The sequence below is a fragment of the Talpa occidentalis genome, unplaced genomic scaffold, assembly GCF_014898055.3.
Source record: "Talpa occidentalis isolate TD23 unplaced genomic scaffold, MPIMG_talOcc4v2.1 talOcc4.10, whole genome shotgun sequence".
NCBI classification, from domain to species: domain Eukaryota; kingdom Metazoa; phylum Chordata; class Mammalia; order Eulipotyphla; family Talpidae; genus Talpa; species Talpa occidentalis.
Genome location: NW_023600993.1, coordinates 49,942,744 through 49,958,371, shown reverse-complemented (window position 1 = coordinate 49,958,371; position 15,628 = coordinate 49,942,744). Strand labels below are relative to the sequence as shown.

Genomic DNA, 15,628 nt, shown 5'->3' with positions numbered 1-15,628 from the left:
AGATCATGATATGTATGATCAGTCACATGCAGTACAAGCAATCATTGGGAAAGCATAGTTCACCAATTCCCTAAAATATTTATTAAGAGCCCACTATGTGCCATGCATTATGTAGGTACTAAGGATAAAATGGTGAAGAGACAGAAAAGGATTCTGCTATTATGGAGCTTGCCTTTTATTTGGGAAAAGCAGAAAGAAATCAGTAATGGATGAACAAGAAGTAACTGTGTTATGATAGGGATAGAGTACAATGGGATAGAAAAGGCCTGAAAGTGATGGGAGGGTTTTATGGGGAAATAACATTTGAGCTGAGACCTTCACAATGGGAAGGAACTACCTCTGCAAAGATCTGGAGTGGGAAGACTTTCAAGTAGAGAGATCAAGAGGTGCAAATGTCCTGAGGCAGAAATGAGTTTGATATGATTGAAAAAGACAAATATTATTTGAATGTAGTAGGAAAGAAAATAAATGAGAGAAGGCTGAAATAGGCAGGAAACAGGACAGGACGAGCTGGGATACAATTTTCAAATTTTATTCTAAGAACAGGTAAAGAATTAAAGGGGTCATAAGGGAGAAAACTATGCTCTCCTATGGATAATATTAAAAAAAAAAAAAACATTATTCAGTGGAAGAGGAAGAGAAAAAGGATGACTAGCTGAGAGGCTGCTGTGGAGCCCTAGGTGGTTTAGAGGGTGTGGCAGCAGCAGAAATGGAAAATAATGAAAGGGTTTGAATGTATTTCAGAGAAAGAACCACTTATGCCTTTTGCCCAAATATGTAATTGCTATCAGCAAACTGCTCAAGTGCCTGAAATTTCTGGAATAAATTAATTACACTAAAATGATGATGGGTTATGTTCAAAATCACTTCCAAACCAAGATTTTAAATAATTTCACTTCTAGTTTCAATGTTAAAATGAATGTTGCTTTACAGTAAGCCACTCCAACCACAATTAAGGCTCTACACGCTAGGCCAATCAATGTTTGCCCTGGCTACCTGGTAAAGTTGTTGTGGGAAATTAATTAATTAATAAAGTAAAAGCCTTTAAGTCACCAAACCAGTAGTCTCCAAATTGAAACTATTTGCTTAAATAAATATAAAAATAAACCTTCCATAATCGAATACATGTATATGCTTCTCTACAGGATTTCTGGGTCTTTAATGAATCAATGTGAGTGTATGACAGTCACCAACAGTACATCACACTTCTCAAACTTACTGCAAGAAGGAACTAATTTCTTTCATACCATCTGGTTACATGCCCTATGGAACCCAGGTTGGCAAACATTGTATTACAGAGATGTAAAAGACTATTATTGAGACACTGGGTGACCTTTTAAAATTTTAAATCTTCCATCTGGGAAAATATATGGCACATTTGTATAATTATTGGCACTCTGGAAAAGAATTACCAAATGAGAGGAGCCAGCCTCTTGTCTGAATACCAAAAGCATAAGGCACGGATCCTCAAGTGAAATGAAAAGGGATGCTGAGGTAAGGCCCATGGAATTGCTGTCTTTTTATCCATGCATGAAACCTGCAAGGTCATCATTATGATACCCATTTAACAGTTGAGAACACTGGGGCTTAAAGAGGTTGAGTGACCTGCATAACTTCTTCCAACTGATGTCTTTCATAACACGTACTTCATTACACCAGATGGCTTTTTTAAATGCCAGGATAAGACAGTGGTGATTAGGCAAGTGTGGGTTCTGGTCTAATTCTAATCACAAGCAGCTTCAGAGAACACCATGAGTTAGTATATGGGATTAAATGGTGACTTCACCTCTTTACTGGGTGATGTTAGTTTAGCTCAGTCACCTAACTTCTGATCCTGCTAACTCATCTACACCAGAGAGATGGCAATGCTCTCTCCACCCTCTAGCCAGCCTTAGGTTTGTTGTGAGGATGAAGTGAGAAAATACATGTCAAATACTTATCCCAGATCCTGGCAAACTGGGAGCCCCTTTTAAATCTTCAGCCTTATTATTTTGTACAACATTGTTTGTATACATTGGGATTGGGGAGACTGAGTGATGAGTTTCTTCAGGGATGTTGAATACCAAAAGATGAGAGGAAGTGTGTCTCACAGAATTTTGATTAGCATGACTTATTCTAATGTCAATGTCTGGTAGGATTAAGTGACACGAACTACACATTTCACTTAATCTGAGGAGACTCCCTTTTTTCTAGAGATCAGCTTGGCACAAAAGTCTTCAGCACCTCCCCCCTCCCTCCCACCCAGGTAGGACTCAATTTGGAGTTAATACACTGAGCCTGCGTAATATGAGGAAAACTGGACTCCTATTGAAAGGTAAGAACTTAAAAGCTATGACTAAATGTTCCCCAAGGTGCTGCTCTTTCACCGGTTTCCTCTCTAGGGAGCAGATCCACAATTGTGTCAGGTAGGGACAAGCTCAGGTAGGATTGATCAGGAGAACTTGGTACATATGTGTGGAGGGGTCTGCTCTGACTACAACTATGGCTGCTGATCTTAAATCATGCTTTACTCTTACCTGTGCGAAATCTACAGGAATTCAGTTGTGACCTTTAAAACACATCACCTTGTTCACAATCCCCCTGTGAGATGCTTGTCTACTTAATGAAATTGTTGCCTGACTAATAAAGTTGTGGTTAAAATCCTGCCTCGTAGCCATTAACTTCAGGATCTGAGCACAGTTTTCTATTCATTATACTCTCAGTCCCTTAGCAGTGGGATGTAGGACCTTGCTTTGAATTGAATTAGGATGGTCTCTGATCTTGATTAGTTTAAATTGGAACACAAGATGTTAGGTTAGTACAAAGAATATGTGGAATTAAGTATCTGGCTTTTGGAGTCAGCATGCCTGAGTTAGAATCCTGGTCCACTAATTAACTGTGTAGACTCTCGAAGGCTGTTCAGTCAGTTTTAAATACCTAATGATACTGATAATAATAATAGCAATAATATCTACCCTCAATCAGTAGTTAATGATTACTAAAGGAAAGAAGGGTGTTGGGACTAGCTATCAATTACAATCACCACCATCACCACTAGCACCACCTTCATCATCACCACCATCACCATTAGCAGCAGCAATAGAAATGTCATGGTTCATTCAAACGCATTAGTTCAGTTCTTTAAGATCTATTTCACGTCTTTTTCTCTTCTTAAATTCAGTTATTTTTATTTTCTCACAAGTCTATTTCACCTATGCTCATGTTTCCTACATTATAATTAAAATCAGCTTTAAAGGTAACAGACACTAAATAAAATCCATTCTGGCAGCATGCTGAAGACTTAAACATCTCCCATTTTCATCTTTTTCAGAAAGCTTAATTCAAATGTTCTGCCCTTTGTTCATTTTCTGTCTCTCATACATCACCAGTGACCTTAATATTTTATTATTAGTTACTAAATAAGACTTATACTCCTTTTCACATTTTTCTAAAAAGCTTTCCTCCTCTTAAATGACAAAGTGGATCATAAATCTGCTCAGAAACTCCAGAATACTGATTGACATATTTTGTTTGTGGTCTGATTGAGTCCAAAGTATGTTCGGAAAGCCCATTCACGAGTTTTCAGCTTCTATTAACTGTTCTAGCAGTGAAGGTCTGTTGTCTATATTTTATAGTTTCATGTCAGGAAATATCATTATTCTCTATCAATAATCCAAAATAATCAATTATCTCTATTAATAATCCAAATAATCATCATATTCTTCAGATTAAATGTTCAAAATTCAAACCTTATCCCTTTAGAAGGATAAAATTTTGAGCTTATTGCATTTTAGAATCCATGCATATTGGTCTTGTGTAAGAACACAGGCTATGATCACACAGTGAAGAGCAGTTCACTCTCAAGTTAGCATGCGTAATTGTTATTAGCAAGTGGAGTACGTGGTCAAATGAACCCCGAAATATCATGGCCTGCATTGAATTATAACCTTCTGGTGCCCAAATTCTGCCCCATTATATAGTCTTTACTGTGCCTCTGGTCTATTAATTTCATAGTGTACATCAAACACCTCATCCTCATCTGCACACCAGCCTGGGATAGAACACATAACAGAAGTTCAATGGATTTTTGCGGATATATATATATATATATATATATATATATACACACACATATAAAATATTTTTGCTGATATATATATATATATATATATATATATATTTAAAGACAGAGAATCATCAAGTTCACCATTTTTTCCTTTAGGGATTTAGGGAAAAGCTGCATGCAGGCCAGGACAAACGATGAAAGTAACCATGCGGCATGTAAGAGCCCTGAAAGAAGACTTTGTCGCCCTCTTTCCATGTTTTGGGTACAGCATTTAGTAAATACAATTAACCTATTGATCTGCAAATTATCAAATTCTAAGAAACATATTTATTGCTTCACTCATTAATTCAATATTAAAGTGACATTTGCTGAATACCGATGGCATATCAGTGCTATGCTTGGTGCTGGAAACTCAGCAATGAACAAAACAAATGGAGTTTACATGAGATTTTGGCATGGGATTTAGGGTTCTACACTAGCATCTGTCTTAGTTTGGGTCCAAGAAATCAGATCCTGAGACAAGGACTTATGTGCAGGTCATTTGTTAGGAAGATGTTTCTCTGAGGCAGGAGGAAGGGAATGAGGAGACTGATTCAATGAAGGAGGAAACCCAATATAGAATGTGTTTTCAGGTCACGGCTGTAGGCAACAGGGCCTGAGGAGAATATCTGCTGGGGCCTCTGAGAGGCACACAAAGCACTTTGTAGAATTGTGCCCCTGGAGAGTGAAGGCAGCACAATTTACCTATCAGCTCCTGTCGTTGGTTAAGGGTTACTTTGGGGCTTTCCTGTACACAGGCTGAAAGAACTGCCTTGGTGTTGGAAATGGCCTTGAAGCAGAAAGCAGAAAGACATATGATATACATTTGTAAAGATTTATACCTATACCCCTAAAACATATACAATGGTATAAATCAACATTACTTTAATTAGTATACTTAGAAAGAAAGGAAGAGAGGGCAGGAGGGGGATGGAAAGAGGGGGAGGGGCAGGAAGGATAGGAGGGAGAAAGGACAGAAGAAATGAAGGCAGGCAAGCAGAAAAACTATCTGAATGCACCTAAGGCAGGTGCTATAGCATGAGCAGAATCTGAGACAAGACAAGTGTGGCTAAAAGGAGGGTAATTTGAGGGGGTGTGACATGGACACCAAAGAGAGAGTGACAGTCGTTCTTTTAACAAGCTTTTAATGAGGTCTGGCTTCAGTGACAGGCCCTGTACTAGGAGTCTATATGTGAGCTTAAAAAGAAAAAGGGCTTTCACAACTCAGATTTCACACATCTTCAGGCAGGGCTTGTGTTTCTCCAGCACATTTAGAAGAGTCCTTCAGCTCACAGTCACAGACCTAACAAGTTTGATGATGAGATTCATTTTGACATTTTAACATGTATTAAATGCTGTTTTTAATGTGTATTAAATGTTTTTAAAACAACAACAAAAACCAGTAGTAATAATGATAGCAAAAGTCACAATAGCAGTACACGTCCGTCACTCTATGTACCGGACTCTGATCTGAATGCTTTACATTTATTATCTCTTAATCTTCACTAAAACTCAAAGGCATAGGCACCATTATTTTTTTTTTAAGATTTATTTATTTATTTATTTATTTATTTATTTATTTATTTATTTATTTATTTATATAAGCACTGGGTACAATCAGAAGCACGGGAGGGTGAGAAGACTCACCAGAGCCAGAGCAGGGAACAGAACAGGCAGACTGACGAAATACACTGCTGAGGGGAGCAGCGGGTGCGGCAGAAGAGGTCTTCGTGCCATATAGGACCCTCCCTGGTGGCCTGGGACTGAACGGGTGCTGCAGAGGCTGCGGGCAGCTTCGCAGCCCAGCACTCAACTGCTGCGCCACCAGGGGAGGCCCATAGGCACCGTTATTATCCTCATTTTATAGATCAGACAACTAAGTAACTAAATGTAAAGATGTTATAAAATATGCCCAGGGTGAAACTGCTGGTGAGATTCAGGGCAAAGATTCAAAGATACACAATCAGATTCTAGATTCTGTACTGACTCCATCCTTCCACCTCTCTAAGCCTAATGGAATACCCAGCATATTTCTCCCGTTCCGATCATTTGCATCCTTTCATATCTATTTCTAGTATATAATCAAGTGTGTTCAGATTTGATAAGAGTTTCAGTTAATGCCTGATGAAAGAAGACATGGTTTACTTGTACTTTAGAACTGAAAAGAAATAGTTTGTACATTGAGATTCCAATCCCAGCTCCCCACTCCTTTCCCATATTTATAGCTGTCCTGAGATATTAATGGTGTTGTCCTTTTGCATAGTAATACATCATATCTGGGCAGTGACAGAGCAATTTCCAGAATTTCTATTCAATAAAGGGGCAAAGAATATGGGCTCTAGACCCAGACTTCCTGAATTCACATTCTGACTGACATCAATTCCCAAATACATTGGTTTGGCTACCTGCAAGATGGGCATTACAACAATGCCTAATGTATTAGAGAATATTTGTAAATTCTGCAATATATTGTCTTAAACATGGAAAGGATTGGTAATTATCATTTTCTGCACTGCCACATACCCTTCCTGAAAGGGACCTATGCTCCAGTGAAAAGTTCATGATGCCATGGACAGGCTTCCCTTATAAATGCACACATGTGTACAATTTTATGCACAGTCTCAGAGACATTCCAACTCACTAAGCATCCCTACACGCCATGCCATATATTGACATTGTTAGGCAAACCCTGTGAAGAAATGGCCCATAAACCTTAATCAAGGAAGTGTATCAGAAACTATAGGGCTGGTGGTTGCATCAACTGTTAAAAGCAATGGGAATAGAATGGAAAAAAAGAAGCTTCCCTCATTTTTTAAACCCCTATTAATTACAAAACCCCTATTACAACTGAGTGGTGAGGCTTATAAGCAGCACAATTAAAATTTTAACCATGCTGATGTCAACATTAACATATTTTTAAAAATTCCATTCATAAAGATTAACGTAAGTCAGAAAATTTGCAGGTACTTCAATATTAAAGGGACTCCAGACATTTACACTTCACTTAACTTGTCCAATGGTCTCACTTAAAGAAATTGTGACAAGTTTCCTTTCTAATTAGTGTCTTTGTGTTCTGTGAGCACATTCCTTGGAATCGTTGGATCATATGGCAGGGACAAAACCCAAGAAAGTCCAAGGGCATAAACTCCTAAAGTTTCTAGCCACTCAAACACATTTTTTAAAAAGGTATTATTCTTTACCAGAGCATAATGGCAGTATAAATATTCCCATAGCATTGTTAAGCTAGTTAAAAAAACATTTGTGACCCCTCAGTACAAATAATCACCCCAGTATTAAATCTACTGTACATTTACGGTGAACAACTGTGTGGATTTAGAAACATTTGCAATGGACACACCATTAAACTACTTGGTTATCAAACCAACTCCAGACCAAGTCACAGTGTTTAATGAGAAAAGGTACTATAATGCTTAATGATAAAGATTCAACCAATTTCAGCCAGCAGACTTTTTGCTATTTCAGACAGTAAGGAAGTCCTACAGGACTGATCCACCTTGTCCTGGACACACAGAGGGAAAATTCTCTATTGTTTCAGGCAGGACATCTCCAAGCCTGGGCAAAGGTGTGCAAGAGGAAATGAATCTTTTCCATTCTCCTCATTTTTCTGTTCAATATCCTTTCTCCATCTCCTCCTATTATATGACATTCCTACCAGTCACTCTGGGAGAGATATATAAACTAAATGGAGTCTTTGGCAAACATTTATCCTAAAGGCAGTTGCCTACACTTTCCCTCCTTCTTGACAACCCCTGTGAATACCCCTGTGAATACCTGTTACCTTCTTGACTCAAAACACATATTAGTATCTAAGGAACTAACTTGAAAATGGACTTGATAGAGGGTTTTCAAGGGAGAAAAATAACACATTTTTCTATATCTAGATAAAATTCTTCTGAAAGAGCTAGCTAGGCATGGGAAGGGAAGGAGGAAGAAAGGAATCTACACAAATTTTGTTGAAAGAGAAGATGCTAACCTTTGTTATTTTCTTTATTGCTATTTTCAATGGGTCAATCCCTACAACTTAATGAGTCATGAAATTTCAATAATTCATGAAAACACACACACGCATAAAGGTCATGAAGTGAATTATGGTATTAAGACCAACTGAAGTCTTCATATAAATATAAGTCAATTTCTTATTTATTTCAAGTTCTGCTTATGGAATTTTAAGCAACTTGCTTTGTATTTTATTACAGAAACAAACTCCCTCAATGGCAAACTATTAGGCTTATCTTGACATTGTCATTCATTAGAACCTGGTTCTAAATTTATTTTCTCTCTTCATAATATATACTATAATATACTAGATATATACTATTTTATATATACTATAGTATATACTATTATATATATATATATTTAACTTATATTGCATAATACACAGAACCCCCTCTAGATTAGTGCGTTCCAAACATGATGGAATCTACACATCCAAAGGATCCCTCCTTTTAGGCTAGGTGTTGTTGCCATAGAGGAGATGAATTGGCTGTACACTTGCATGGAAAATCCTCAAGATCATTAGGAAAGGGCCTCCCTTTCCTAAGGGGTTAAGACACAACCTATGATGCTATCCACAGCCATTGCAGCACAAGTTCAATCCCTGGGCAGGGAGCTACCCACATGGCACAGCAGACCTCTACTGCCTCGCCTGCTGCTCCCCTCAGTGGTGTACTTCAGTCGATCTGACTGTTCAGTTCCCCACTGTGTCTCTGGTGAATCCTCTCACCCCCCCCCACACACACACCTCTGGCCTGTACTCCAGTTCTGGTATGCATAAATAAATAAATCTTAGAATAGTGTCAAAGACCCAGACAGAGTAGGAGCATCATGACAATCTGACTCTATACTCAGAAGTTTAAATCCCAGACACATAAGTTATGAGTGGACTTCAGCTTTTCTTTTTTAATAATGGAGATAAAAAGACACATACCATGAGACAGTTTTAAGGGGACTATATACCTACTGGGTTAGCTGAGTGCTTAGCATATACTAAGTACTCTAGAAACATCAGATGATATTATTAATAGATATAAAAGATAAAATACAATTATAGACATCTTGAAATTAATCTTCCTTCTATGCTTCCAGATAATGACTCCTTGCAAAAGTGAGGCTCATACTGAGAATTATACTTAAGTCTCTGAAGCAAGGGATACTTTATTTTGAATTCATTTTCATTTTTAGAAATCACAGTGTCTGATGTATTATAATTGTTCTAGATGACTAAGGTATGATATTAATCAAAATAGCAAATTATGTTAATATTTTTATATTAAGCCATGAACACTGTCTCATTTTGGAAGAACTAGAAAACATATGAGTATTGAATTAGGGACACCATGGAGAACTTAGTATCCCAGCTGGTTCATTCACACTCCAAACACACACTGTTCTTATTCAATTACAGCCAGTACATTCAGTTCAAGAGTGTTCTTCAAAAAACCTTGTTAGTGAACTTAAGATTTCTTGGAACACCAAAAATAAAATTGCATATGTGAAAGATCCACTGATACAAAATAATGAGTTCTGCTATGGACCTTAAAACAGAGGGAAATATTCTTATTTTCTCTATATCATCTAATAGTTACTGAACTAGAATGTCTAGAGTTCACAATATGAGGTCTAAGCTTTAGTGAGATCATATATATATATATATAGTAATTTGAAATCCTATATAACACATACACACACATACATATATATATATATGAATTCTAAATCAAATTGTTTCCTAAGAATCATTTGGAAAGGACATATTACAAGAAGCATTTTCAGCCTACAGGAAGACAGTATTAGCAAAGCAATTGAAATATACTATTCTTTACTGATACTTGGAGAAATTTACATCCTGGTTTGTCATCCCAATGCTGGTGAGTCAGTAATGGAGATCACCTGAGGAAAAAACAGTAACTACTACAAGAAAGAAGAGACTATTGAATTCTCTAAGCAGAATTTCAGTTTGTAATTTTGCTCTCCAAGCTTTATTTAAAGCTCTTAATATTTAAAGGCCTTTAATTAACCTTTCAGGACTTGTGGTCATAAAAAAACAGAGGCAGACCCTCATGTTCCAAAAGGGACAGGTACTTGGGAAAACTATATTAACCATTTTAATATGTTAGACATTCCTTTTCATTATGAGGAGAACTAAGTCCTCTGAGAAGAAACCTTTTCAAGGGTTCTAGAATAATTTTCCACAAAGACTCATTTAAAAAACAAGCTACCTCAAAATAATTCAGAAGGAAAAAGAGAAATACTGGATGATTTCACTCATATGTGGTATATATATTTTTAAAAAAGACAAACTAAACTAACACAAACCCTAGAAATATGATAGTATTATTGAGACTACCTGAGGGGAAAGGTGGGAAAGTGGGAACAAAAAATAGTCCCATAACTGTGGTGGAAGATTACGACTGCATTGGTGGTGGGTGTGATGAGATGACATATATTTAAAGAGGTGTAAATCTATACTCCCAAGTCATATAAAATGGTATCAATCAATGTTACCTCAATAAAAATGCAGTATTCTTAAGAAAAGCATCCCTCATTAATTTTTATAAAGAATCAGGTACAAAACATATATGTGCGCATAGGAACATGGACAGTGAAATCTTCAAATGATGCTTTTGCCTTAATGTTATGAATCTCACCTCAGGTAAGATGAGGCTGTCTCATTTCTAACTCTCACTAAGGTAAACAGATCTAGACACAAGTAAAATGTTAAGATTATGAAAATTGACTAGCAACACCTTGCAGGCAATGAAGCTATTTGATTATTCTCCAATCACTCCCCAGTTTTAAAAATGGATGGAAAACATCCATTTGGATATGGACTCTCCTTTTTCCCCTTTCTTTAATCAATGTCAATAATCTTAAAACTTTGGTATACCTAAATTTTATTTGTTAGTGTTGCAAGAAACTAAGCATATTAAATTGCATGGTGACTCCAAGTGACCCAAACAATATTGTAAAAGAATAATGTTGTAAGTTCACATTTCCTGATTTCAAAACTAATCACAAAGCTACAATAATCAAACAATGTGATACTAGCGTAAGAATAGAAGTATACACAAAAGGCATTGACTAGAGAGCCTAGAAATAAACTCTTGTCTACATGGTCATATGATTTTGGAGGAGGGATGCCAAGATTATTCAATGTGCAAAAGAGTCTTTTCAACAAATTGTATCAGAAATATTAGATATCCAAATGGAAAAGAATGAAGTATGATCCTAACCTTATATCATACACATTAATCAACTCAAAATGAATAAGAATCTATGAGTTCAATTTCAAAAACCCTTAGAAGAAAATGTAAAAAAGGGACATTTTAATATTGGATTTGGTAATGATTTCTAGGACATGACACCAAAGGTACCTAAACTAAAAAAAAAAAAAAAGGATAAATTATACAGTTATAAATTAAAAATTGTGCATCACAGGGCACAATCAACAGAGTGAAGAGGAAATCTACAGAACAGGAAAAAAATTCTTACAAATCATAAAGTTGATAGGGGTTAATATCCAGAATGTGTAAAGAACCACAACAGAAAAATGGGCAAAAGACTTGAGCAAATATAATCTGAAGCAGATAAACAAAGGACCAGGAAACACATGACAAGATTCATAACATCAGCAACCATAAGGGAAATGCAAATCAAAATCACTATGATATGCACCTCACACCCATTAGGATGTCTTCTATTAAAAGACAAATAAATAAACATAAAATAACAAATGTTAGTAAGAGAAATTGGGACCTTTGCGCATCTTAGTGGAGAGAAAAATGGTATATTTTCCATAAAAAGGTAGTTCTTTTAAAAATTAAAAATAGAGGGCCTCCCTGGAGGCGCAGCAGGTTGAGCACAGTGCTGTGAAGCTGTCTGCAGCAGTTCAATTCCCGGCCAGCCAGAGAGATTGCCACATGGCGCAGCAGACCTTTCCTGTCACACAGGCTGCTCCCCTCATTAGTGCTTTCGGTCCGTCTGCCTGTTCTGCTCCCCATTCTGTCTCTGGTGAATTCTCTCACCCTCCCACACCTCTGGCCTGTACCCCACTATTGTATAAATAAAAAAATAATCTAAAATTTTTTTAAAAATTAAAATTAAAAATAGAATAACACATAATCCAGCCATTTGCATTTTAGTTACATACACAAAAGAATTGAAAACAAGATCTAGAAAAGACATTTATATACACACATTCATAGCATCATTATTCATAAAAGCAAAAAGATGGAAGCAACCCAAGTGTATCCACTGATGGATGAATGAATAAGCAAAATGTGATAAATAGATACAGACACACAATACAGTATTATTTAGCTTAAAAAGAAAGGCAAATCTGACACAAACCACAATATGAATGCATGAATGGACCCTTAGAACATTATGCTAAGTGAAATAATTCAGCTCACAAAAAGACAAACACTGTATGATTCCATCTAGTATGATTCCATCTATATGAGGTATCCAGAGATCCAAATTCATAGAAACAGAAAGCAGAATGGTGGTGGCCAGGGGTTAAGAGGGTGAGGAAATGGGCAGTGATTGTTGAATGTTAAAAAGTCTTTTAGTAAGGTGAAAATTTTCTGGAGACTGGCTGTAAAAGAAGGGAATATTTAACATAGCAAATCGCACACTGAAAAACAGTCAAGATGGTACATTTATATTGTATGCATCGTATCATAGTTGAAAAATCTATATGGGCTACCTAAAAAAAAAAACTATAAATTAACTGTGACTGTATGAAAATTTTCATTATGAAGTAAAGAAAATCTTTTAAACCTATCCCTAATATTAAGATGTGATTCCACTGTATTTCCTGCTTATTTTGAAATCAAGTTTTCTATCAACAAAGGAACAGAATTATAAGGAATTAAAGGCATCAACTAACCTACTTTTTTGTAGTTAATGAAGAAGAAACTGAGAAGCATCACTTGTAGATGTGAACTATTGCCAAATTTAGAAGCCAGTCCACTGCACTTTCTGCTAATTCTCTATTAAAAGAGTGTATTTCACCACTGGCTACTGACAACCTGTCATTAGATCCAACTGGAAGGTGAAAGAAATCATACTTCTACTCTAATACAACACATTGCATCCTTATCAACTTGGTTTCCCATTTAACTAGTAACCTATTATACTATTGCTACTCTTAGGAGAATGATAGAGTTGGAACAAATCTCATAGTATGTAATTAATGTGCTCCAGGAAATTATGCTTAAATTGATTTACATACTCCCATATTTCATTGTACTTTAGTGTAACTAAAACCCCAGACTGACTTCTAGGGACAATAAAGGGCACTTATTAACAAAACAAGGTCAATAATTTTCCCAAAAGACACCACAGGGTAGTAATAAAGGATAATATGCAAAAATAAACTTATTTGAGTGAAAGTAAGTTGCTTCAACACAAATGATTACTTTATTACTGAATACTCAATAATTAAGACCCAGGACACTGAAGCCATTCTTCAAGGATCAGTTCATGGTTTCCATAAAGGAGGGAATAGTAAATACTTAAAGTTTTACATTCCAAATGGTCTCTGTCTCCAACTACCTATCTCCGCCACTATTTCATGAAAGAAACCATGGATAATATGTTATCAATGGCATCACTGTGTTCCAATACAAATTTATAAAAATAGGTAGGTAACCTGGATTTAACCCATAGGACAAAGTTGCTCAATTCTGTTTAATATCCTAGAAGACAGTTGTGAATAAGGCCCAGAAGAAGTCCTTGTTTTCATGAAGCTTATATTCCAGCAGAGAGGCAGGAGATGGTGGAAGCAGATTTGAATTAGAAAAAACAAATAAAACTTCAGACTGTATTAAGTGACATGAAGTTAACTCCTTTCAATAAGATATTGTTCAACTACTTCCAAACGAATGACTTTCAGACCTGAAAATTCAATACATTACAGAGGATTTATCAAAATTTCTGATTTCTGGGCCTCATATAGGAAAAATTTTGATCAAGTAATCTCTAGGATAGAGTTTGTAAACATTAATTATTTTAAAAAGTTCTTCAACAACTTTTGTTTCTATAGATATCATTGAGATTATTAGATGTTAGAGATTAGTAGGTTAGATTATTAATAATAATTTCATTGTGAGAGGAACAAAGAAAGAACAAAGTTGAATAAATGATCCACAAAAAAAATCAGATTCCTCAATACACAAAAGCCAAAACATGTGCATTATAAGTAGCATGGCTGATTAGAATACTTACATTCCATTTATTCAAGAAATTTAAATACATTTGCATCATGTGCATGATATAAATTTCATGTTAGCATATAAGAACTCAACAGACTGAAATTTTTATTAGATTATAGCTTTACATATCAATAGCAGAGGATAGTTCATCCCCAAATTTTGTTTTTATCAGGAATGTTTCATAGTGATAATACAACATGTGTTACACACAAGTATTACAAACAATGTTAACTCATCCCTAGATACACTGAGCAGGTTTTGAATTAGATAAATAGTCATCTTGTCACACACACACACACAAAATGAGATAGTGGAGAAGCACATGGGAATAAAGTGATTTGCATCCTGCCCTGTTTTCTGTTGACAAGTCTGCAAAACTGAGAGACAGGGACACACCTTCAAGATGACTGAAGCTGCCCAGGGAGCAAGGAGCAAAGCAGTCTAAGGAATACCTTAGCTAACTGGGGTTTCTATTCAAATCACAACAAAACCTCAAACTGGTCTGTCAGGTATCATTTCATACTATATAGTGTAGGGTCCGTTATTTAGCCTATGTGTCAAAACTGCTATAGTAGCATATTACATTAACACTAGACATTGCAGAATGCTAACAGGGGGCTTAAAGCCATCAGGTGAACCATTTTGTTTTTTCTTTATAGATAATCAGTAGTGATAAGAGCAGGAGGAGAAGATCAAGGTAATTGGGTTTACAGCAACAGATTCCTCTTTTGAACTCCTATGATGCCTCTGTCTCTTTAACACTACCATTGTGAGATGTCACATGCTCATATCAAGTGCATAAAATGTAACAGAATTGATAAATTTCAATATAGCAAATCTTCAGGTGACTTTCTCTTGGTTAAGAAACAAAACTTTCTAGTATACAGGAGGCTCCTAGTTGCCTCTTTCCAATTAACTCTCTCCCTCCATAATAAGTGTAATCACTATTCTGATGTTTGTAATTATCACTTCTACTTTTCTTTCTACTTCTCTGTCCAATGAACTATATAGTATACTATAGTTTTGCCTATTTGGTAACTTTATATATATGGAACAATGCAGTATATATTCTTTATATCTGACTTCTTATTCCCAATGTTTAATATATATTCATCATGTTGCTGCTTTTAACTGTATTTTTATCCTTTTCATAATTGTGTAATATTCCATCATATGAATGCACACACATACACACATATATCACTATCCATTTATAAGTAACAAGTCATTGGGTAGTTTTTTTATATCGCTAGAATAAAAATGCTGATATGAGCATTTTTGTGTATCTTTTATTACACAAATG

The 15,628-nt window shown here is 35.9% G+C and overlaps 1 protein-coding gene and 1 pseudogene across 4 annotated transcripts in view; both read right to left on the bottom strand.

The window, feature by feature from the left end:
• Nucleotides 1-3,098, bottom strand: part of LOC119237603 (transmembrane protein 185A-like) — a 61,452-nt pseudogene extending 58,354 nt beyond the window's left edge.
• Nucleotides 1-15,628, bottom strand: part of TAFA1 (TAFA chemokine like family member 1) — an 856,565-nt gene that overhangs the window by 569,972 nt on the left and 270,965 nt on the right. The window lies entirely within an intron of this gene.